Raw genomic sequence first — 24,306 nt, forward strand, 5'->3', positions numbered from 1 at the left:
GAAATCTGCCCGGCACTCCCTATCAAGTGCTGGGATCAAAGGCATTAATCATTCAATGATGTTGTGTATGTATGTATGTATGTATGTATGTATGTATGTATGTGTATACACACACACACACAAGATTCTATAGTTTTATATAATTTGAAACAAATTGGGCTATAATTTCTGTTTCAAAGTTTAAGTAGTTGACTTTTGTCTTATTGTGTTTCAAACAGTTATATCCTCCCTTACCTTTCTGCCATGTACTGAGAAACACATTAGGCATTAGATTTGGAGATAGTCCTACTTTCCTGGTTTCCCTCTGATGCACTGCAATTTCTTATAAATGTTTCTGTCTTCCGTTTTTTTTTTCCCTGACTCTTAATTCCCTTCAGTGGTTCTTGTATCAGCTGTGATTCCTTAAACATGGCACTCTTTTGTCTGCATCTGTACCTTTCTTCCACAAGCCAAAGAAGGAACTCAACTCAGTAGTCACTGGATTAATATCATCCTCCAGATGTGGAATCAGAGAGATTCCAACATTATCATAGTCAGTTGGTAGCCCTCTGATTCCAGGGACCATTTCTTGTAATGTAACAGTCCTCACAGGAGCCAACTCTCCTTGTGGAGTCTTCCCTGTCTTCCTTGCATTTCTCTCTTCTGTACTTCCTCACACCATGTATCACTTTATAGCTTGCTCGTGGTATTCTGTAATGTTCTGCTATAACTGTACTGAATCATGAGTTTCTTAGAGGTATAGAATACATGTATCTCCCAATAGAATTTTGTCTGAAACATCAAGGCTTTATGAGAACCTGCTGACTACTCAGTAAACACACAACAGTAATCTCCTTTGCATTTTTCCACACTCCCTTTATGCTGTTCAAAAACATGAGCCCATGATAGTGCAAAGATAAGATAGTAGTAGAGATAATGAAAACAAATCTAAGCACCATTTATCAGGAAAACAGAAGTTTATGCCTTGTCCAGGTCTAAACCTCCAGTCCAGTAACATTGCTTGTTTAATATACACAATGTTGATTCTGATACATCGAAGCAAGCACCCTTGGCAGAGTTACTGTTCCTTAGTTATTTTCCTATTGCAAATTATGGCGTTCACCTGTAACAATTTAACGCTTTGTCTCCCCTACATTCATACCATCATGATCACACTGAGCACATACTTGTTTATCTGGAATATTCCCTGTTCTGGTTTATGTTTTCGATCTTGAATACATTTCAGATTAACAGTAAACTATGCTTATTTCTGACTCATTCTTCACACTGACTTAATATGACTTTTACTCTCACAGACTGTTCTTGAAGTAACCAACCAAGGACTGGTGACCCAATCATTTGGGAACTAGTCCTATATCACCAGCTGCCTTAGTAGTAGTTGTTATGTATTCTCAGTTTACTCATAAGGATATCAATATTAATGGTATAAACATACCCAGTAGTTATGGGAGTTGGAGAGATGGTTGGGTGATTAAGAATGTTTGGTGCTCTTGAAAAGAACCAATGTTCAGTTCCCAGCACTCATGTCAAGTGACTTACAACTGTCTGTCACTCCATCTCCAGTAGACCCAAAACCACACGCACACACACACACAAATAAAAATAAGAAATAAAAATAAGAATCTATAAAAAGTAGATAAAAGACTCAATGTCATACAACTTTTGAGTCTGATCTTTTTTTGATTTTTATTAGATATTTTCTTTATATACATTTCAGTTATCCCCTTTCTTGGTTTCCCCTCTGAAAACCCCCTATCCCATCTCTCTCCCCCTGCTTACCAACCCACCCACTCCTGCTTCCTGGCCCTGGCATTCCTCTATACTGGGTCATAGAACCTTCACAGGACCAAGGGCCTCTCCTCCCATTGATGACCAACTAGGCCATCCTCTGCTACATGTGCAGCTAGAACCATGACTCCCACCATGTGTTTTCTTTGCTTGGCGGTTTAGTCCCAGGGAGCTCTGGGTGTCCTGGTTAGTTCATATTGTTGTTCTTCTTATGGGGCTGCAAACTCCTTCAGCTCCTTGGGTACTTTCTCTAGTCTGACCTTTAATAAAAAGAACAGTACTTTCCTTTTGGAAGAAATGCTAAAGGTTACCAAATTAAGGACATTGCTGAGGATTTGAAATAAGCTATGCATGTTTCCACTCAATAAATGATTATATTTTTTGTGTCATCAGCTGATTATATTTCAGAATAAATATACTTGATTAAGTTCAAATGTACAAACAAGAAGTAGAAATTATGTAAATTTCCTTTGTTTAACTAGTGTTGTTTTTTAAGGAAGAAGATATTCTTCATGGAAATGTATGAGTTGACATTATGGTTGAATCATACTTTATCATGTAAAAGCATATTCACAATATTTTAAAAAGCTAGATTTTGTAAATCACTCTGGGACATACAAATTGTGGATTATTTGTCAGCCAGAAGATTATGCATTTAGGAACATGTTTGAAAGCTTATTCTTCAACATGCTCATCTTGGTTGATATGGTTGATATTTCCATTGTATGCTTTATTTAGGGAGAACATGAAAGGGAGATTCTTATGCAATGAGAAACAGAGTGTTCATATGACAGCGATCAATTTTCAGTGCTAACCATGATTATTGTTTTAAATTTACTGTCTAGCTTTAAAAAAATCTCTTTATTCTTTGAGATATTTCTTCCATCTTTTCTGTTAAATATGGGAACTCCACATCTATTAAAGGCAAAAGTATAGATGGGGGTGCTGGGGACGATAACTTGGATGGCAAAGCACTTGCTTTGCATCATAAGAACATGAGTTTGAGTCTTCAGAACACATGTAAAAAAAATCTAGGTGTGTTTGTGCATGCCTGTAATCTAAAAGTGGGGAGATACAAACTGAAGCATTCTGAGGGCTTGCAACCAAGTCAATTTGCTGATCTAATGAGCTCCATTTTAATTGGCTGAGGTTTGCTTAACAATATTTCTCTTTTTTCTATTCAAACTTAAAAACCAACTATGAGACAAAGGAGTTATGAAGATTAAAAAATAGAATACTATTTTTCTATGGTTAAAGATGTGGAAGAATATACCCTGGTGGGTAAGCAAGCATCTTCATATTTCACTTTCAAATTAAATATTTCCCTATCTCAGAAAGTAATGTGGAAAAGAAATTGTGAAACACACTTGACATTAATCTCTGGCTTCATAGGTACATGAGCTCACACACTTGTGCATATATCTACACAAACAAATAATATGTAGATAAACATATATAGAGATATACATATACAGATAAACAGTGATAAAATTTTACTGAGCACTATTACTCTAAGTGGTTTCACGTATAGAGGGTTTTCTTTGTCTCTATGTCTTCATTTCCTTCTGATGGCTAAAGAGCTGCTAAAGAGATCTGGTCTACAGGCTACTAGTTAGCTGTGTCAATGCATTCTTTCAACTATTCTCTCTGGGAGTATGGTATTAACTTTCAGAATTGGTAGAGGATTAATTAGCATGCCTCTATATTTGTTTGGGAACAGATGAGAGCTTTAGAGTAGGTACATCAAGCTTCGCCCTGGGACTCTGTGGTGTGTGAGGAGCCCCCCTACTTCCTTAGTCTAGGCAGAAACTTCTGATCTTGAGTATTCTAAAGATTGTCTAAACCGGGCGGTGGTGGTGCATGCCTTTAATCCNAGCACTTGGGAGGCAGAGGCAGGTGGGGTTCTGAGTTCGAGGCCAGCTTGGTCTACAGAGTGAATTCCAGGGCAGCCAGAACTATACAGAGAAACCCTGTCTCTAAAAACCAAAAAAAAAAAAAAAAAAAAAAAAAAAAGATTGTCTAAGGACATTCCAGGAGCATCTTTTCCTGGTGTTATGAGAATCCACAGAGAACTGCTGCTGTATCCTCTCCTGTAGGAAGGCAGACAGAGCATCAAAACAGTAGGCGGCTCTGTTGCTCTCAAGGCTGTGTACGTGGTTATGGGAAGTTAGCAGAATGAAATGTTGTCAAGCACTTGCGAGGCAAGGAGCTGCCTGGGATTATTGATAGGGTTTGGTAAGCAACATCCCTCCTTTCTCTACTGAAATTTTAAAACCAACTAAGAGATAAAGGAGGAGGGCAGATTAAAAAAAAAAAGCCAGAAATACGATTTTTCTAAGATAAAGCTAAGGAAGAATGTGCCCTAGTGGGTGAGTATCTTTAGATTCTCCTTTCATATTAAAAACCATGTGTCTACAGATTAATCCTGAACTCACAGCATTGACCAGTTGTGTGGTAGGTTCACTGACATGAAGACAAAGCTAACGCTGGGGCAGCTGCTTCCCAAAGCTAAGGAGTACAGGAGAGGTCTGATTTCACAAATAAGATAACTCAGCGGATGTGGACATGGCTCAGGCAAAAGTGCCTTTGGGTCAATATGAGGACCTGAACAGACTCCAAGCACCAAAGTAAAAGCCAGACATAGTGAGTGACACATCTGTGAGTCTAGTACTAGGGATTAGAGAGAGGAATATTCTCAGAGTACACTGGGTCTAACCAACCTGTGGGTTCTAAAATGAGAGACAGTATCTCAAACGCAAAATCTTTAGAGGAGACACCTGACCTACATGAGTGCTCCCACGTGCGTGTGTGCATGTGTGCGCAGGCGAGCACACACACCACACACACACACACACACACCCTTTACTCATATACAGCACACATATAAACATGCACCGCATGCACAATATTCACAGACACATAATTAGATAATAAAAAATAACTTAAGGAAGATAAAACACAAATGGTTCACAATCATTCATTCTTTCTTTCTTTTTTTTTTTTAGATATTTTCTTTATATACATTTCAAATTGCTATCCTGAAAGTTCCCTATACCCTCCCTCTGCCCTGCTCCCCTACCCACCCACTCTCACTTCTTGGCCCTGGCATTCCCTTGTATTGGGGCATATAAAGTTTGCAATACCACAAGTCCTCTCTTCCCAGTGATGGCTGACTAAGCCATCTTCTGCTACATATGCAGCTAGAGATATGAGCTCTGGGGGTACTGCTTAGTTCTTATTGTTTTTCCACCTATAGGGTTGCAGACCCTTTCAGCTCCTTGGGTGCTTTCTCTAGCTCCTCCATTGGGGGCCCTGTGTTCCATCTTATAGATGACTGTGAGCATCCACTTCTGTATCTGCCAGGCACTGGCATAGCCTCATACGAGACAGCTATAACAGGGTCCTTTTAGCAAAATATTTCTGGCATTGTGCAATAGTGTCTGGGTTTGGTCGCTGATTATGGGATGGATCCCCGGGTGGGGTAGTCTCTGGATAGTCCATCCTTTTGTCTTAGCTCCAAACTTTGTCTCTGTAACTCCTTACATGGGTATTTTGTTCCCTAGTCTAAGGAGGAATGATGTATCCACCCATTGGTCTTCCCTCTTCTTGATTTTCTGGTTCACAATTATTCTCATAGAAAAAATTTAATTGGAAAGGGAAAAAACATTTCTTTCTAAAGAACACTGTAGCATTGGTTAAAAAAATGCATGAGATTAGACATTTTTCTGTATGGAGAGATAAATACTTGTTCCTACTCCTGAGTTGAAGGTCATGGGATCACACACACAAAATATACAAGCCAGAGTTTCAGGAGATTGCAATTTAACTGGACTGAACAACTGCTCAAATGACAGACTAAGCAGGAGGAGCCCAGTGGATGTGAAGAGGGAAATAAGTAACCACCCACTCTTTCTTAAGCCGAGTGCCCCAGAGCAGAGCTTTTGAAAGGGGACCTGAGAGGATGTGTGGTTATGGGTTAGAAGGAAGGAAGCTGCGTATGCTTACTAACACTGGAAGGAGTATGTGCACTTGTGTCTGTGTGTTTGAGTACAATGAGATTTGTGGAAAACTCTCTTGGGGACTGAATAGACTGAGCATCCTTGAACTCTTGCTGTCTGTGGTTTTGGTTCAACACACACATAACTCGAGGGACTGAGTGGTCCATACACTCTTGTTTCTTGTTCTAGGATGTAGTATCTCTAATAGCCTAGGTTATGCTAATTACCAACTGAATCATTCTCTTCTCATGATAATTTACCAAAAGAATAGTTCACTGTCAGCATAGAGCAAATGGTGAATGGAGGTTTGAATAAGAAGAGAAATAAATCAAGTGGAATATGACTTCCATGAGAAGTGCTGGCTGAGACTAAACCATATCCCAGCATCATCATGCTGACAGAGAGCCCGATAGGAAAGGGAACTGGAAGTTTTCACAAGAAATGAAAAAAGATTCTTCAGGGATAGAAAGATTACTAAAAATCCAGGCTGTCTAGATGGTGTCAAGAGAGATCTGATAAAGGGTGGGATTTGGTGGGATTTTCTTATATATACTCCACATTTAAAAGTTTAGATGTCTTTCTAACTGCTTAAACTTTTTATGGCCGAGTGCTTATGTCGAGTACTTTTCGAATGTGCTTAAGAGCTGGCTGAGATAGGCATATGTATAAAGATTCATCTATATTTATGCCATTCTCCTTGATTCAGTGACAATGTTATTGAGGAAATAAACACTAATGAAGAGAGAAGAGTGACACAAAGAAAGTTTTTAAAATTGAAGATATATTTATTTTCATACTATATATTTCATATAATTTAAGCAGGAGGGGTGAGTAGAAAGGGGAATGAGGGAAGAAATTCAGGGAGAGACCTAAAATCAAGGGCAGTTTGAGGTGTTATATGGAAATGTCACACAGTAGTAACTTGCATGTATATATGTATGTATGTATATATATATATATATAATATAATATATGAATTTAAATGAAATTGTAAATAATGGAGAGACAGAGTCCCACTTGTGGTCTCCTGTCACTACATGAAGCTTTCAGTACCAGGATTGGGTTACATCTAATTAAGTTTTTGTAAAAATGGATCTTATGGGAATCCCCAAACACCCAAGGCTGTTGCTAAGACTATAGATTACTCTCCACAAATTGACAGCCAGGCCCTATTGCTAAAGACAGCACCTATGCAATGCACTGACCTTGGAGAAGTCAAGCTGCTGCCTAGACAGAGCCTTCACTCCTATGTTCTAGCATCTAGTACAGAAACGTAGTCTCGAGGATACCGAAAGGAGAAAGATAAACACAAACCTAGCCACAAACCCACTGATCTACAGTGCTGTTCTGCCTGCACGATATATTAGGGCTATGGTGGCACAAAGCTTATGGGAGTAACCAACCAATATCTGGTTGGACTTAAGATCCACTCCACAAGATGAACCCACACCTGACATTGTTTGGGTGACCAAGAACCAGAGACCAGATACCCCATGGAAACCAGAGTAAAAACAAATTGTATTCTTTTAAAAATAAACAAACAAAACACACCTCAACAAAATGACTCCGATGTCATTGTGCCATATTCATAGATCAGGGTTTTGTTCATCCATCATCAGACAAGTTTTCCCTTCCAAAAGATGGGAACAAATACAGACATCCATAGTCAGACATTGTGCAGAGAATGAGCGATCTTGGAACACTTGTTCCTAAACGAGATGTACAATCAAATCCCTTCCCCCAGATTTCAGGGGACCTAGCAGAAGAGGAAGCAGGAACAGTGTAAGGATCAGAGGGAATTGAGGACACCAAGAAAATAAGGCTCTCTAAATCAAAATGAGCAAAGGTCATCTGAACTCACTGAGGCAGCATGTATAAGGCCTGTACAGGTTTGCACCAGGTCTTCTGTGTATATATTGTGGCTTCCAGTGTAATATTTCTATGGGGTTCTTTACTATGTGAATGAGTGGGTCTTGGATTCTTGTGCTGGTTCTGGAGTTCTTCTTTTTTTGTTTGTATTGTCTACCATTGATATGTTAGTTTTATTTTATTTTATTTTATATTAAGGGATAACAATCCCTTAGAAGTCTGTTATTTATTTTTGTTTGTTCATATGCTAATGAGAGACAGAAAGGGAATGTCTGTGAACAGGAGAAGAGGAGAGAAAAACATGGGAGGGTAGAGGGAGGCAAAACTATAATCAGGATGTGAGAAAAAAATTCATTTTCAATAAAAGGAAAAATATCTAAAAAATAGGGTTTTTTTTTCATGCAATATAGAGTGAAAATGGGTTTCCTTTCCCTGACTTCTCTGAAATCCCACCCACCTTCTCACCCATCAGAATCCACACCCTTTCTTGTTGTCTCTCATTAGAAAACAGACATCTGGAAAAAGAAAAAAAAAGAAATGATAAATAAAAGAAATAAATAATAAATAAAAAGATAAAAAAAAAACCCACATATACCTAAGTAGAATAAAATAAACAAATGAACAGAGAAAAATCAGAGACACATAGAAATCCCATAAAGACACAGAATTGGAAGTCATTATATATATGAGCAAAAGATCTGTAGGAAATAGACAAACTAAACCCAGTACAGACAAAGCATTATGAGACAAAAGGTAAAACAACAACAACACCCCAACAATAAAATAAAACAATAAAACAAAACAGAACAAAACCCTCCAAAAAACCTTTCCAATGTTACTATGGAGTTTGTTTTGTGTTGACAGTCTCCTGCTGTCAACTTGTGGGATCTGCCCTAAAGTGGCATTTGTATATCCAATATATATTGTCCAATGGTGTACCATCAATTGCTCATTCAATGCGATTCCATTGGGGAAACTAATTTTTCACATATGAGTCATAATCAGTCTGAGATAGCTTCTAGATTTGGAATAGGGAATGATTTTTGTCCAACTCCCTCTCAGTACATGGACTCCATCTGGTGCAGACCCCCTTCAGGCTTCTTGCATAGTGCTACAGTCTTTGTGAGTTCATAAGTACATCTGTCCTGCTATATATAAAAAGCCTTGTTTCCTTAGTGTCTTTGACCCATTGGCTCTTACAATCTTTTCAATTAATTTTCCAGAGATTTCCCTGAGCCCAGAGAAAGATTTATGGAGATGTCTCATTGAGGACTGGATGTTCCAAGGTCTCTCATTCTCTTTACATGGTCCAGGTGTGGGTCTCTGTTTTTTTTTTTTCTATATACCGCAGGAAAAAGCTTCTCTGATGATAGATAAGCAAGACACAGCTCTATGACTATCTGTAGGAGTCATCATTTTACTGTTTTGTTCCTTAGTTTAACGATAGTGTTTGGTTTTCTCCTAGGTCTCTGGCTTATCTAGTGTCAGGTTCTTAGCCTCCTGAGCATATCCTAATGGTTCCATCTCTTGGAATAGGCCTTAAATCCAATTGAATGATGGTTGGTTAGTTCCATGACTTGTGTGCCAGAATGGTACCAGATATCTTTCAGGAAGTTCTTTATTCTATTTCAGAAGGTTTATAGCTGGGCTGTTGTTAACCTTTTTCCTCTGAAATCATACAGAGTCCCTTCTAGTTCCATGAACATTAGTCAATAGGGGTAAAGGCTCTAACACTAGTCAGACGGGATGATAGACTTCTTAGTGGTTAATGAGATGTGTAGGTGCTCTCTTCAGCAGTAGGGCCTTTCCATCTGTTTGGGGAGAACAACCAATACTTTTGGTAACAGGCTAGCTTATTTCCCTTACACCATGTCCTCACCAGCATGAGCTCTCACTGTTTTACTGATTTTAACCATTCTGACAGATGTCACATAAAAATCTCAAAGGAGTTTTGATTTGCATTTCCTAGATGACTAAAAATGTTGAACATTTCTTTAAGTGTTTCTCAGCCATTTGTGTTTCATTTTCTGAGAATACTCTGTTTAGACCTATATCCCATTTTTTTTTTTGATTGAGTGATTTGTTTCCTTGAAGTCCAGTTTTTTGAGTTCTTTATATATTTTACATATTTACCCTCTATTGGATGTGTAGTTGTTAAAAATATCCTCTCATTCTGTAGCCTTCCAGAAAGCAAGTTTTTGAATGAACCTAAATATTAAGGATCCTGTTAACAAAGAATGAACAATAACTTGGTGGCATCTAACAAAGCTGTTCAATTGAGTTATGAAATTGTATGAACTTTCTATTGTTGATAAATACTGAATTGTGAAAACAACACAATAGTTCTTAGCATTCCTTTAATACAGTTCCTCATGTTGTGGAAACTCCTAACAATAAAATTATTTTGTTAGCCAGGCATGGTGGCGCATGCCTTTAATCCCAGTACTTGTGAGGCAGAGGCAGGTGGATTTCTGAGCTCAAGGCCAGCCTGGTCTACAAAGTGAGTTCCAGGACAGCCAGGGCTATACAGAGAAACCCTGTCTTGAAAAACCAAAAAAAAAATTATTTTGTTGCTACTTAATAACTATAACTTTGCTACAATTATGAATCATAATATAAATATAATATATCTGATATGTGACCCCTGTAAAATGATCATTTTACCCACAAAGTGGTTGTGACTAACTGGTTGAGAACCACTGAAATACCACAAGAAATGTTTAGGTCATAATATTATGTAAGATATAAGAAAAATTATGCATAGAGTAGACATAGTAATATGGTCATATAAAATACTTAACATTCTTGCTTGTGTTATATTTATAAGGAAGGATTCTTTTGGGAATGTGTGTGTGTCAGTGTTGATGCATATACCTGTGTGTACACATGGAGGCCAAAGGAGGATATTAGGCATCCTGCTGTACCAATCTCTACTTTATTCCTTTGAGATAAGGTCTCTCTGTGGACCTTCAGCTGGTCTGGAAGTCAGCAAGTCTCAGCCATCCACTACCCACATAGATGAGGATCAAGGTATTAATGGAAATTCATGGCTCTTTTTTTTTTCTCTCTCTCATGGGTTCTGAAGACTTTGAAATAAAGTTCTATTGATTTTGAAACAAGCACCCTGATCCACTATTCCATTGCTTAGCCCTTGTAAAGCAATACTTTAAAAGTATATGTATATATTTTCATAGGCATTGAGACTACAATTGTTTCCCGAGTCAGGGTTCTCTAAAGTCACAGAACTTATAGGGTGGTCTCTATATAGTAATGGAATTTGTTGAGGACTTACAGTCTGTAGTCCAACTTTCCAACAATGGTCAGCAGCAGCTATGAATGGAAATCCAAGGATCTAGCAGTTGTTCAGTCCCACAAGGCAAGCAGGTGAAGGAGAGAGGATCTTCCTTCTTCCAATGTCTTTATATAGGTCTCCAGCAGAAGGTGTGGCCCAGATTAAATGTGTGTACCACCATGCCTGGATCTGGGACTTGCTTTGTCCCAGATGACCTTAAACTCAGAGATCTCCTTGCCTTAGTCTCCTAGGATTCATAGCCATTATGCCTCAATATCTCCATGTCAAGATCCAGGTCAGAAACTTGTATCGCCTAGCCTCCAGATTAGGATCACAGGTGAGCCTTCCAATTCTGGATTGTAATTCATTCCAGATATAGTTAAGTTGACAACCATGAATAGCCACTACAGGCATAAACTTTCACTTTCATTTAATGAAGAAAATATTAACTGAAATGATCATTAGGTAGGGCTATCAAGTGAAATTGTTAATTATTTTATGTACTGACACCAGCTTTTTTGTTTGTTTGTTTTTTTGCAGTTATTCAAGGATTGGGTCACTGTAAGGACCCACATGCATTTCCCTTGCTTTGATTCTCATTCTTGATAGTGATGACAATATATGTGTGTATGTTCATACATATTCAACATGTTATTATTTAATATAAGGTGATTTATTAAATATAATCTGATTTAAGCAGACCTTTTTTATACTCAATAGTCCATGGATTTATGAAGACTGGTTGGGATCCAGAGTCTTGTATTTGGCTAGACTCCTTAAGATTTATGTGATTTTCAGCACAGAAAAATGTTGAGGCTCTGATTTTAGAGACTACAGTTGTTTCCTGAGAAATATCATTGCTGTGGTAACTTAAAAAAAAGAGGAGTATCATGATCTAGACCATTATGCTATATGAGAATCTTAGCAGTGTGATTGCCTGCATAAGACCAATTTATGGTCCAACATAGATGGAGGAAAATTTCACAAGGTTTAATTGCTAGATGAAGAACTATAGGCAAAAAATGGCATTCCAGAGAAGAAAAACCAGTTTTCTTCAGATACAGGCCTCATCCACATCCAAGTGGTCAACCCTAAACACACATACACATCCATAAGGCCAACATTAATCTGACTCAGTGGCACACATATATCCATGACATGACAATAATCACATAAGGAGGGTCATGAATTCAAGATGGTTATGGGACATGGGAGGAGTTCGATGGTGAAAGAGGAAAGGAGGAAATGATTCAAGCACAGTACACATATACAAAATTCTCATATGTATTATAGGAATAGGGCATTTAACTAGTTGTTCTTTGAGCCTCTCTTCCCTGAAATTAAAGTGTATAGTCCACATTCTAAACACTACCATGCCACATGCCATCCTGAAAACTTCTGGTCAGAGTCAAGTTGTCCTGAACTAAACTTGAATGTTTAAAGTGTGTGTTTTGATGATCTCTGAAGTACAGCAGAGAGTGACACAGTGCAGACAAAGAAAAGTTACTGATCCTGATATGATTGTTTATGATTGCTGAAGATTGGTGGTTCAGCAAAATAGAAGCTACTTGGGTTTGCAAATCTACAGTATCTGGCTTTGTAAAAATAATGCAATTATAGGAATCAGTGTTTAGAAACTGTAAGAATTTAGATGATTTTGCTTATATATCTAATCTCCTATAAGAAGGGTATATTCCTTCATTTGACATTCACTGAAGGTCTAATATGCTTTCAGCATTATTCTGAGCCTGGAACATTCATTGGCAAACAAGTCAATCTTCATCCTTACCTTCAACAAATTCAGTATTAACAGCAAGAGACAGACGATAAGTAATTACACAAGTAAACAAACAAGATATTTAAAGTTTGTATGGCTGAAAATAGCTTTTTTGTTGTTGTTGTTGTTGAGTAATGTCCCCTACAAGAAAGTGACACTTAACAAGGACACAAATGAGACTAAATAAGTGATGTACAGAGCAGAGATTACTGCTTTCCAAATACAACAGTCACCAGAAATTCCACAGAAAAGGAATAAATACATGCCATTTAAGGGCTAGGCCTGATGTAACAATGAGAGTCCTGGGCACAGAAGTTGAGAAGGAGGCAAAGACATAATGGTGGTATAGGGATGGGGTAAAGGTTTGAGGTTTTGTTTTGAATACAGTGGTATGCTTTTAGAAGATTTTAAGCAGGAATGTAACTGGCTATAATTTTTATTAACAAACAAACAAACAATCAAATAAACACCGTATCTTTCTGTGTAAAAAATGAACTGTCAAGAGGACAAAAATGGAGGAGATCATCCAGCTGTGACTCTGTTTGAAAAGTGTGTTGAGGAGTTGTCAGAATCTGTATGTATACACTGATAAATTGGACAGCAGGGGAGAAAAAGAGAAGGAGGATTTGTGGAGAATTCCTCTCTTTAATCTAAGCATCTGGACAAATGGAATTACCATTCTGTTGAGAAGTTGATAGGAGTTAGCTGTTGATGGAGAAGTGACTCAGATCAGGTAAGCCTGAGAACCCTACCACCTCCATAGAAACAATAAGCTGATGGGATGTTGTGTAAGCCTAAACTTTGTACAAGAGTTCTGGGTTAGAACACAAATTGTCTAGTCACTTGGCATTTGCAAAGGACCCCATAATTTTGGAAGTTCAATGTAACATGGAAAGTCTCACTTGTTTAGGCTTCTGTAATAAATTATATAGAATAGATGGACTTAAAGCAACAGGGCTTTACTCCTTATCACACAACTCTTGATTCCAATAATCCGAGATTAAACTACTGGCAGGTGCAGGGTCTGTTCATAAGTGCTTTCTAGTTCATAAGTGGCCTTTTTTCTCTGTGACCTCATATAGTAGGAAGAAAATGAGAGTTGAGAAAGCCAGGTCCCTTTAATAAAGGCTCAGGAAGGGGCTACTTTCATTCAAGTTTAATGCAGTTGATAGAGCCACATTTAGCCACTAGCCCTCTGTGGATAAAAATTACAACTCACATGGTTCAGTTTCACACACAGATCCTCTTAAATTTTATTATTTTATATAACTTAATGCTTATAATTCACAAAAAATTAATAGGAAGAAGAATGATGTGCCATAGATACTTCCTGACCCTGTTGTGTGACAGACTTTTCCTTGGGAGGTACAACAGACATTCATCCCATAAAGGGGTCCCAACACAGACCAAAATAAAGATAGCACTGAAGTACAACATAGTTAACCAATGGATTTTATTGAGTTAAATACAGAAAAATTAATGAACGATTATTTATAGAGACAGAAATGACCCAATGATTGCTGTATCACCCATGGCCCACCCAAGCATGGGTGATAACTCACAAAAACTAGATATATAGAATATACTGAACAACTTGCAGGCAGCTGAACAACTTGAGTGCTCTTTCCTGATAGTTCAGTTGGGCTAATCCCTTTCCAGGCAGCTCTACTATCCTCTGCTTCCTTTGGGAAAATTGGCTGGTCTCTGTCTCTAGTTGGTGGGTGCTCGTGTATGAGTCTTCTTTGTAGCTTTACTAATCTGACAGCGACTCTCAGCACTTGTTATTACTTATATACTTTTTACAAGAGAGGGCTCAAGTGAATCTAATCAGCTTGAGGGACTTCCTGAATTGATTTTGACTTATTTACTCCTCTAGTCCTAAGGAGCTTCCTCGCAGGATGGGATGTTTAAATCTAAAAGGAACCTGCTACACAACACAACACAGATGAGTTATTCATTTTCCTTCCACTAAGAACCACATATAAACAGCCAGAACCAACTCTCCCATGCAAGGCTCTCTCTATATATATGTGAATTTTGACCAATTAAAACTCAACTGAAGTAATTTTAGATATTATTTTAACATCTTCTCTGGTAGTCTAAGTTAAGGCCAAGCTTCATAATTAATAAAATATCTCCATGTCACTACTAGGTAGTCTTGGAGTCCTCCAAAAGACCCTCACTCACAAAGACAACAGAGATCACCATCACTGCAAACTACATGAGGATTTTTTTTTATATTGATCCAACACATTGGGGACCCCCCCCTCTTAGCACGCAGGCCAGAGGAGAGACTCAGAACAAAGGACACCTTTTTTTTTATACCTTGTAAGGGGCATATTTGGGTAACAGGGCTAGCTGGCTTATTTTCATTGGTGTAGCAAGTAACCTTTACAGGCATTGGTTGGTCGCATAGGGTCTTTGGCCTAGTGACTCACTTTGCCTGCCTTTATGGTGGGTTATTATGATTTGGTCAGCAAAGTAGCAGTACAGTTTGAACTTATGGGTCAGCTATTAACGTCAGAGCTATTAACATCACAGGGAATTCTAGCAAGGTCACGGCGGTTTGTGGTTTTTCTCAGAATTCAGTGTGGGGCAGGGTAGGGGGAGTTTCTCTGGTAACTGCTAATCTTGTTATGGTTATTTTTCTGAGAATAGCTCATTTTGTATTGACAGCCGTAGTCTTAGTCACATTTTGACTGCTATATTCCTCAAAGTCCCTTCAGAGAGGAAGGGGCTATGTGGTCTTGAACTTATTTTGGATTCTACAGTAGTTGGCAGGATGAGACATTCTGGTGGTACATACATGAAAAAAAAAGGCATGACAATTCCCCAGCTTTTCTCCAAGCTTTTCAGTGGACCATCAGCTGTGGCCTCTCTTTTCTCTCTGCCTCCATTCATAGGGGATTAAGTATGTCTTCTATAGCCTTCCTTCATCACTGTATCCTTTGTTCCAGCCCCCAACACTGGAGACACAGTCTCCTTTTGGAAACTCACTGGTCATACATTATAGAAAATCAGGTAGTAGATCCTCACAGTCCTTCCTATAGTCCATTTCCAATTGTCAATTTCTTCCCCAGACCTCCAGCAGACCTCTTGCAGAGGCCTTCTTCCCCCTCTTCCTCCATTCCTTATGCACTCCACAGGTCCTTTTGACAAACCCAGCATTCCTTTCTCCTGTGGGCCTTCTCAGCCTCCCTGTCCTTCTAGTTCATCTCCAATTCTTTTCTGTCAGCTCCTAATACACAGGCAGAGATGCAGAGACACTTCCAGAGAATACAACAAAAACCGAGGAAAGGAAAACACACCTGACAAAGACAAGACCAGCTATTAACACCTAGAATTACAATAGTTTCAAGCCCAGATGCCTAGATGCCAGTATAAAAACAAGCCAGGACAATATGTCTTTAATCAAACCCAGCAACCTTTTTATAGCAGGCCCTGAGAAATGTAATATGGCTAAAGCACAAAACAACAACTTCAAAATAACTATTATAATAAGTTCAATTACCTTAAAGATGATATGGATAAATTTACTAATAAAGTATATGGACACCCCCCCCCCCTACACACACACACACTCCAGTGGAAGGAAATGAATCAAACAGTTCAAGACCAGAAAGTAGAAACAGAATCAATAAGGAAGGAAAGTCCAATCTGAGGGATTTCTAGAAACAAAAAATTTCAAAATTGAAGAGAAATCTCAGAGTCAACCTTCCCTTATAGAATATTAGAGATGGAAGAGAGTATTTCAGGCACTTAAGACATAAAAGAAGAAATGGCTACCTCAGAATAAAAAAGAATATTAAATCTTAAAAAAAATCCAGAAAAAAACCATCAAGAACATTTGGGACACTATGAAAAAAATCCAAACTTAAGACTTATAGCAAGAGAGGGAGGAGAAGAAACCGAGGTCAAAGGAACAGAAAATATTTTCAACAAAATCATAAAAGAACATTTTTCTGATATAAAGAAGGTGGTGATTATCTAGGTAAAAGAAGCACACAGAACCCCCAAATAATGGGCCAGATATGAAAGTTCCTTTCATACAAATATATATACAAACACAAGCATACAAAACAAAGAATATTAAAATCTTCAAGGTAAAAAGATCAAGTAACAGGTAAGGACAAGCCTATTAGAATAACACCTGATTTTCAATAAAGACTAAAAGCCAGAAGGGCCTAAGTGGATTATCTATAAAACTTGAGAGGACACAGATGCCAGCCTAGATTACCATCAACTACAGTAGATGAAAAAAAAAAGAAAGGTATTCCACAATAAAACCAAGTTTAAGCAATATCTGATTTTAAATCCAGCCCTACTGAAGGCACTAGAAGGATAATCTCACCCTGAGGAGGCTAACCATTCCCAAGGAAACACAAAGAATAAATAATCTCAACCAACAAGTTAAAAGCAGAGCACATCACAACAACAACAACAAAATCATAGTCAACAAGCACTGCTCATTGATAACCCTCAACATCAATGGTCTCAGGTCCCCCTGAAAAAATGATTAACTGGTTGGATACAGAAATAGGATCCACCCTTCTAGTGTATCCAGTAAGCAAACCTTATCATCAAGGATCTGAAAGGACAATTTTCAGCTTCATATGGGAACACACACCACCACCAGCAGCACCACCACCAGCACCAAACAACAACAAAATAATAAAAAAAAATAGGATAGCTAAAAATCCTGAATAATCAAAGTACTACTACAGGTCACAGCTCTGCCTCCATACCTGGAGGTCTGCTGTCACCTGGGACTACCAGGTGACATCCACAAGACCAACCCCTGCCCTCTGGTTCCAATAAGCCAGTTCAGCAGCTGTGAGGTCTGCTTTGCCCCCCCCCCCCAATGCTCCATCTTCTGGTCCACAGGTTTACCTACAATCCCAGAGGCCTGCAGCCATCAGGGACAAACAGGTGAGACCTCTACTCCATTCCTTATCTGCTAGGCTCTCCAGGCAAATTCAGCTGCAGCAAGTTCCACCTTGTTCCCTCTGCACTCCATTTCTAGGCCACAGTTCCACCTGTATGCCTGGAGTCCTGCTGCAGAAACAACCAGAGGTTAGAAGACATCAGGGATTACCAGCTCTGTCTGCTCTCTGGCCATCGAGGAAAATGAGTTCTACCTGTAATCCCAGAATCCTGCTGCCCTCAGAGACTACCAAGACTGCCAACATTAGAGACAATCAGATGGCTAGCGACCAGGCAGGAGTTGGGAAGTTTTGGCCCACACCTTCAATCCCAGCACTCAGGAGACAGAGGAAGGCAGATTTCTGAGTTTGAGGCCAGCCTGGTCTACAAAGTGAGTTCCAAGACAGCCAAGACTATACAGAGAAACCCTGTCTAAAGAGGCCAGGCAGGGTAAGAGCACAATCAAAATGCCAGGGCAATATAGCACAATATCAATCCAGTCATTTACTCCATTTTCCCTTTTGATTATTGACCCATCTAGCAGGTCCAGTTATTCGAGGGTCTTGAGGGGACCTTCTCCTAAGAACCAAATGGGGGAGAGAGAGGGACGGAGACCAAGTGCAAGAACGACACAGAATCAGTCTGAGTAGTATCAAGGTCTCTCTGTATTCAGCAAGGCTCAAGGCTTAAATACACAATCAAAAGGGGAAGTACAAGTACTTCTCAGCAGGAGGGGTGGGGCAGTGGAAATTTTTGGCAGCTACACGGGGAAGCAGGAACTTGGTGGTATCAGGGTACATCTTGTGGTCAGGACATCTGGCGCTAACTTAGGGCTGGAACATTCTCTGGTTGTTCTCAGAGCGGTGTGTAGGTGGCCTGCTTTTGACCCTCTTTTCTCCTGGGGGGGGGAGGGGCCCAATTCACAGATCAGGACAATAGTGTTGTCTTAATAGCTCCCAACAGATTATCCTATGAATCAGCATCCTGTGACCCTAGCCCCTTAATTCTTAAGATAAAGAAAGTATAAATGTGTTTTAACTTTGCAAAAAAATTCAGAGATCTCCCTGCCTCTTTTAAGCACAGACATTAAAATATCTGGGAGGGACTCCATCCTGAAATTACCTTTCTGACCACATTTGGGCCTAACATTTCGATTTCCCATGTTGCCCCTGAATTTAGGAATCTGTCTGCTTTTGTAAGAAACCAAAAAAATGTAGCTTGGTGGCATCTCCTGTGATTTCCACTCCCTAATCTCTTTATCTCCTTCCTTAGTATTTGACAAGTTGGCTCAAAGTGCAGCTGTTTGTGTTCCTTTAAATTCATGAGGCCCCTCATATAATTCATATTGCATCCTTATTTTTGGTAAATTATACATTTTTGAACCCATGTTTTTTGAGTTCTTTTCCACGGGCTTGAAGGGCTGTCCTCAGGGTCCCAGCATTTTCCATTTTTCTGAAGCATTAACCACAGCATTGCCTCTTGGACCCATGCTGTCTCTGGTTATCATGGAGTCATTAATGTTAACAGTGAGGACATTTCTTGAAAGAGGAAAATGAGATATGTACATTATTATATAAACAAGTCTTTAGCACTCATAGACACTCCTGGAGGCCCACGCTTGCTGGCCCTGTCCCAAGGGCAGAAACTATGTCATTCTGTCCCTACCAATGTCATGCTGGACCTGGCAAAATATATTGGTGTAACTCTAAAAATGCAAATTAAATATCTGCTTGATAAGAACTTCAAGTCTCTGAAGAAAGAAATTAAAGAAAATATCAGAAGACATCTCCCGTGTTTATAAATGTAGGATTAACCTAATAAAAATGGCCATCTTACCAAAAACAATCTACAGATTCAATGAAATTTCCATCAAAATTTTCTAATACAATTGATTATAGAACTTGAAAGAGCAGTTCTTGACTTCATATGGTTAAACAAAAAACCCAGGATAGCTAGAACAATCCTATAGAATAAAAGAACTTCTGGAAGAATCATCATCCCTGACTTCAATCTGTCCTACAGAACAATAGTAATAAAAACTACATGGTATTGGTATAGAAACTGAAAGTTTGATCAATGGGGTCAAATCAAATACCCAGAAATAAGCCTACATATCTACAGACACTTGACTTTTGACAAAGAAACCAAAATCATACAGTGGAAAAAGAGAAAGTATCTTCAACAAATGGTGTAGGCATAATGGGATGTTTGCATGTAGATCAATATTTATTACCCTGCACAGCACTCAAATCCAAGTGCATCAAAGAGTTCAACATAAAACTGGATACACTAAGTCTCAGAGAATAGAAAGTGAGGAATAGCCTTGAATCTATTGATACAGGAGACAACTTCCTGAACAGAACATCCATATCTCAGGCACTAAGATTAACAATTAATAAACGGGACCTCAGGAAACTGAAAAGCTTCTGTAAGGCAAAGTATACTATCAATAGGACAAAAAGACAGCTTACAGGTTGGAAAAAAATTCACCAACCTTACATCAGACAGATGGCTAATATTCAAAATATATAAAGAACTCAAAAAGTTAGACATCAACCAACCAAATACAGAACTAAACAGACTTCTCAATAGAGAAATCTCTAATGGCTGAAAAATACTTAAAGGAATGTTCAGTGTCCCTAGTCATTAGAGAAATGCAAAACAAAATGATTCTGAGATTCTTATACTGATCAGAATGGCTAAAATAAAAAAAAAAAAAACTAAAGGAATATTACATACTGGTGAAGATGTGGGGGAAGGGGAGCAGTCCTCCATTGCTGGTGGAAGTGCAAACTTGTACAATCACTCTGGAAACCAGTTGAACATTTTCTCAGAAAATTTGGAATAGTTCTACCTTAAGATCTAGCTATAACCACTCTTGGAAATATAACCAAAAGATGTCCATCATACCATGAGGACACTTGCTCAGCTATGTTCATAGCAGCTATATTCGTAATAGTCAGAAACTAAAAACAACCTAGATGTCTCTTAACTGAACAGTAGATAAGGAAAATGTGATAATTTTCACAATGGACTACTTCTCAGCTATTAAGAACAATGGCATAATGAAATATGCAGGGAAATGGATGGAACTAGAAAAGATCATGTTGAGAGTGGTAAATCAGACACAATAGGACATGCGTGATATATACTCACTTATAGTTGGATATTAGGCATGAAGTATAGGATAACCACACTAAGATCAACAGACTGGAAAATGCCAAATAACAAGTAGGGCTCAAGGGAGGGCACCTGAATCCTCACTCAGAAGGGGAAATAAAATAGACATTGGAGTGGATGAAGAGAGGAAACTGGATGAGAGAGAGGATGAGGAGGGGAACTTGGGAGTGACAATGGACATTGAGGGTGTATGGATCAGGGAGGGGCATCAGTGGGATGTGCCAGATACTTGGAACATGGATCTATGGCGGTCTAGAGAATCTATGGGGCTGACTATAGCTGAGACTCTTGGAATGGGTGATATGGAGCCTGAAATGGCCACCTCCTATCACCAGGCAGGACTTCCATTGGAGGAATAATGACACCAACCAACCCACAAACCCTTCCACCTAAAATGTGTCTTGCCTAGAAGATGAGCAGGGACAAATATAGAGCAGAGAATATAGAGTAGCCAACCAATAATTGGCCCAACTTGAGACACATTCCATGGACAAGAACTAATCCCTGACACTACCAATGATCCTGTGTTATGCTTGCAAATAGGAGCCCAGTGTAACTGTTTTCTGAGAGGCTCCACCCAGCAGCTAATGGAAACAAATGTAGAGAGCCACAGCCAAACATTAGATAAAGCTGGGAAGTCTTCTGGAAGAGTTGAGGGAAGGATTGAGGGACCTGCAAGAGATAGGGACTCTACAAGAAGACCAACAGAGTAAACTAACGTGGACCTTTGGGTGCTTCCATAGACTGAACCACCAACAAAGAGCAAACATGGGCTGGATATAAGCCTCCCACACATATGAGTCCCAGAACTGAAAGAATTATTGGACACTAACACATATCTTTAAATCAGAAGCTATATGTAGTAGATAACTGCTAGTAAATGAAAACTTAGTTTTCTTCAATGGAGTCTCACAGCATATATAAACCACTCTTTAGGGCAATCCCCTTGGCCAGCAGAAGATGGCCAACACAAAATGAACTCAATGGCAATTTTTAGAAATTCTTTGTGTCATGATGCTTTGTTTGGGCTTATTTATTTATTTTTTTTTTATTGACTTTCTAGGTTCTTTGCATATATATCATGGTTCCTAATTTTGTGTTTTTATGGGATTTCTGTGTGGGAATGTGTGTGGATCTCTGAGAGTATATGTCTTCCTTGAGCTTTTTCTTTTGTTTGTTTTGTCTTATTTTGGCTTGCTGTTTTTATTTTAATCTAATTATTTAATTAATTATTATCATTATACTTTGTTTGGATACTAATGAGAGAGAAAGGATGAGTATGGATTTGGGTGGGTTGGGAAACAGGGAGGATATGGGGGAGTTGGGGAATGAGAAACTATATCAGAATATATTGTGTGAAACAATTTATTTTGTATTAAAAATAAATAAAACCAAGCATTCCTTATAAAACTGGAAAGATGGCTTGCTCAGTGGTATAGCACAAATATCTGTTACTTGAGCTCCAGGTTTCTGTTGAACATTTCTAGTCTCTGAACATGCCTACCTGCACTCACTTTGCATATACACAGGCATATGCATGAATCTTTAAAAATGATGAAAAAAATTGTATATGAAGTAACAGTAACAAGTAGAAACTATCATAGAATGAAGTTTCTTTTATTCAGTTTCACATTTTTAATACCATGTTAATACAAATAAAGAAGAAAAGAAATATTATAATACAAAGAGAGAGAGAGGAAAAAGAGAGATCCACAGCAGCTTTTAAAAGCTTGGACTTCAATGCTTGGGTGACATTATGATACAATAATAGTGTGACTAGATGCATGGTAGTGAATACATTATTTTTTAATAAAATGGAAATATTGCTAAGGGCAAAATTTAGGCAGTTAAATCATACCACTAATTTCAGATTCTCTACTCCTGGGTTTCAATTTCATCAAAACAATTAATAATTTTACAGTGATTTATTTCAATTTTAAACTTGCTTTTTTATTTAATAAAGTAAGTCATGTCAGAACTAAAATTTTCATTTGTTAGGGAAAAAGTTTTAGGTCCTTAAAATTTGCAGTATTTCATTGTTTTTAATGAATTAGTAAACTTATTTATCTGCTGCTAGAGATTGAACCCAGAGCCTGGAAAATATGACCACTCGTCAATCATCCACCCCACTGTTTTAAACTTAGAATGTAAGATAATGTGTTTCTGTAGAATAGCAGAGTTGAGCTAACTTATTTACTTTATATTTCATCAGAATCATTATGAAATCACTGTTTGCTTAAAAGATACAGTCTTTACATGTTTGAGTATATAGGACCTTAGAGGTTATAAACTGGAAGTTAGAAGAACATTTAGAGCTCTGGAACTCCTGATACAAATGTATAGCTGAGTCCAAGCACTGGGGTTGGATCAACTGACTTGGAGAAGACAGTGCTGAGCTGAAGAATAGAAATAGGAACATGCCAAGTTTATTGTCAGTTGGGCCAAGAACCACTGGTTGGTCAACTCATAGGTCTTAGGAGTGAATTTGTTAGTTTTATTTTGCTAAATGTACTTAGTACCAAACTCCCTTCTAAACATGAATGTCTACACTATAGATTAGTACAGCTCTCAGTCATCATCAGAAAAGGATCTTAATTCAGTGGGCAGTGGTTAATAGAGAGACTCATAAATGATCAAAGTGCTGAGAAAAAGTGTTTGTGAACATCTCAGTCATAAACTGGATATCTATATCACACCCTGTTTCCAAAAGGCTCAGGGAAGTTTTCAGATGTCGAGTATGTGAGCATGAGAGGTTATGGATGACCAGGGTGAAGCATCGTCTTCCAGATGTGATAGAGCCACTGCCCTCATGAACTCAGGACCTGCACAAGATTAAACCAGTCAACATTCCAGCATGGATGGAACCTCCAACTTCTAGGTCAGGAGCTATTTGTAAGTGATGGTGGCTATGAAAGATGACATATTTTTAGGGGTATGGTACCTAGCAGGTAATAACTTTAATCTCATGCATACACAGGAAGCACTAACTGAATTCAGTAAGTTATAATTTTTTTTCTAAAAAAGAGGACATTAATACTGGTGAGAGGACTGTGTGTTAAGTTGTGAGGAGTTAGAGGAAAGAGTTGAGGATGAGTGTGATCAAGATTTGCTGTATGCATATAGTCAATCCTCAAAGAATAAGCTAAAAAGGCTTTAGAAAGCATATTGCCAGTTTGAAGTCTCACACATGTAAACATATGTTATACAATCTAACAGACATTTGTTTCCTTGGAAGAAACAGTATGTTACTGAAATTCTTTGATATTTTTAGGAAAGGGTGGTAATACAAAAGCAATAATTTTTTTGTCCATTTTATAAGTGCTTTTTAAGATTTCAGCAACAGGCCCAAAGTGGGATCCAGTTCAAGAGGAGGTCCTAAGACCTGAGGCTATGGCGTGCTCACAAAAAGGAACTTATTGTGACTGCCCTCCGAAAGACCCAACAAGCAGTTGAAAGAGTCAGATGCAGATACTTGCACC

The sequence above is a fragment of the Mus caroli genome, chromosome 13, assembly GCF_900094665.2.
Source record: "Mus caroli chromosome 13, CAROLI_EIJ_v1.1, whole genome shotgun sequence".
Lineage (NCBI taxonomy): Eukaryota > Metazoa > Chordata > Mammalia > Rodentia > Muridae > Mus > Mus caroli.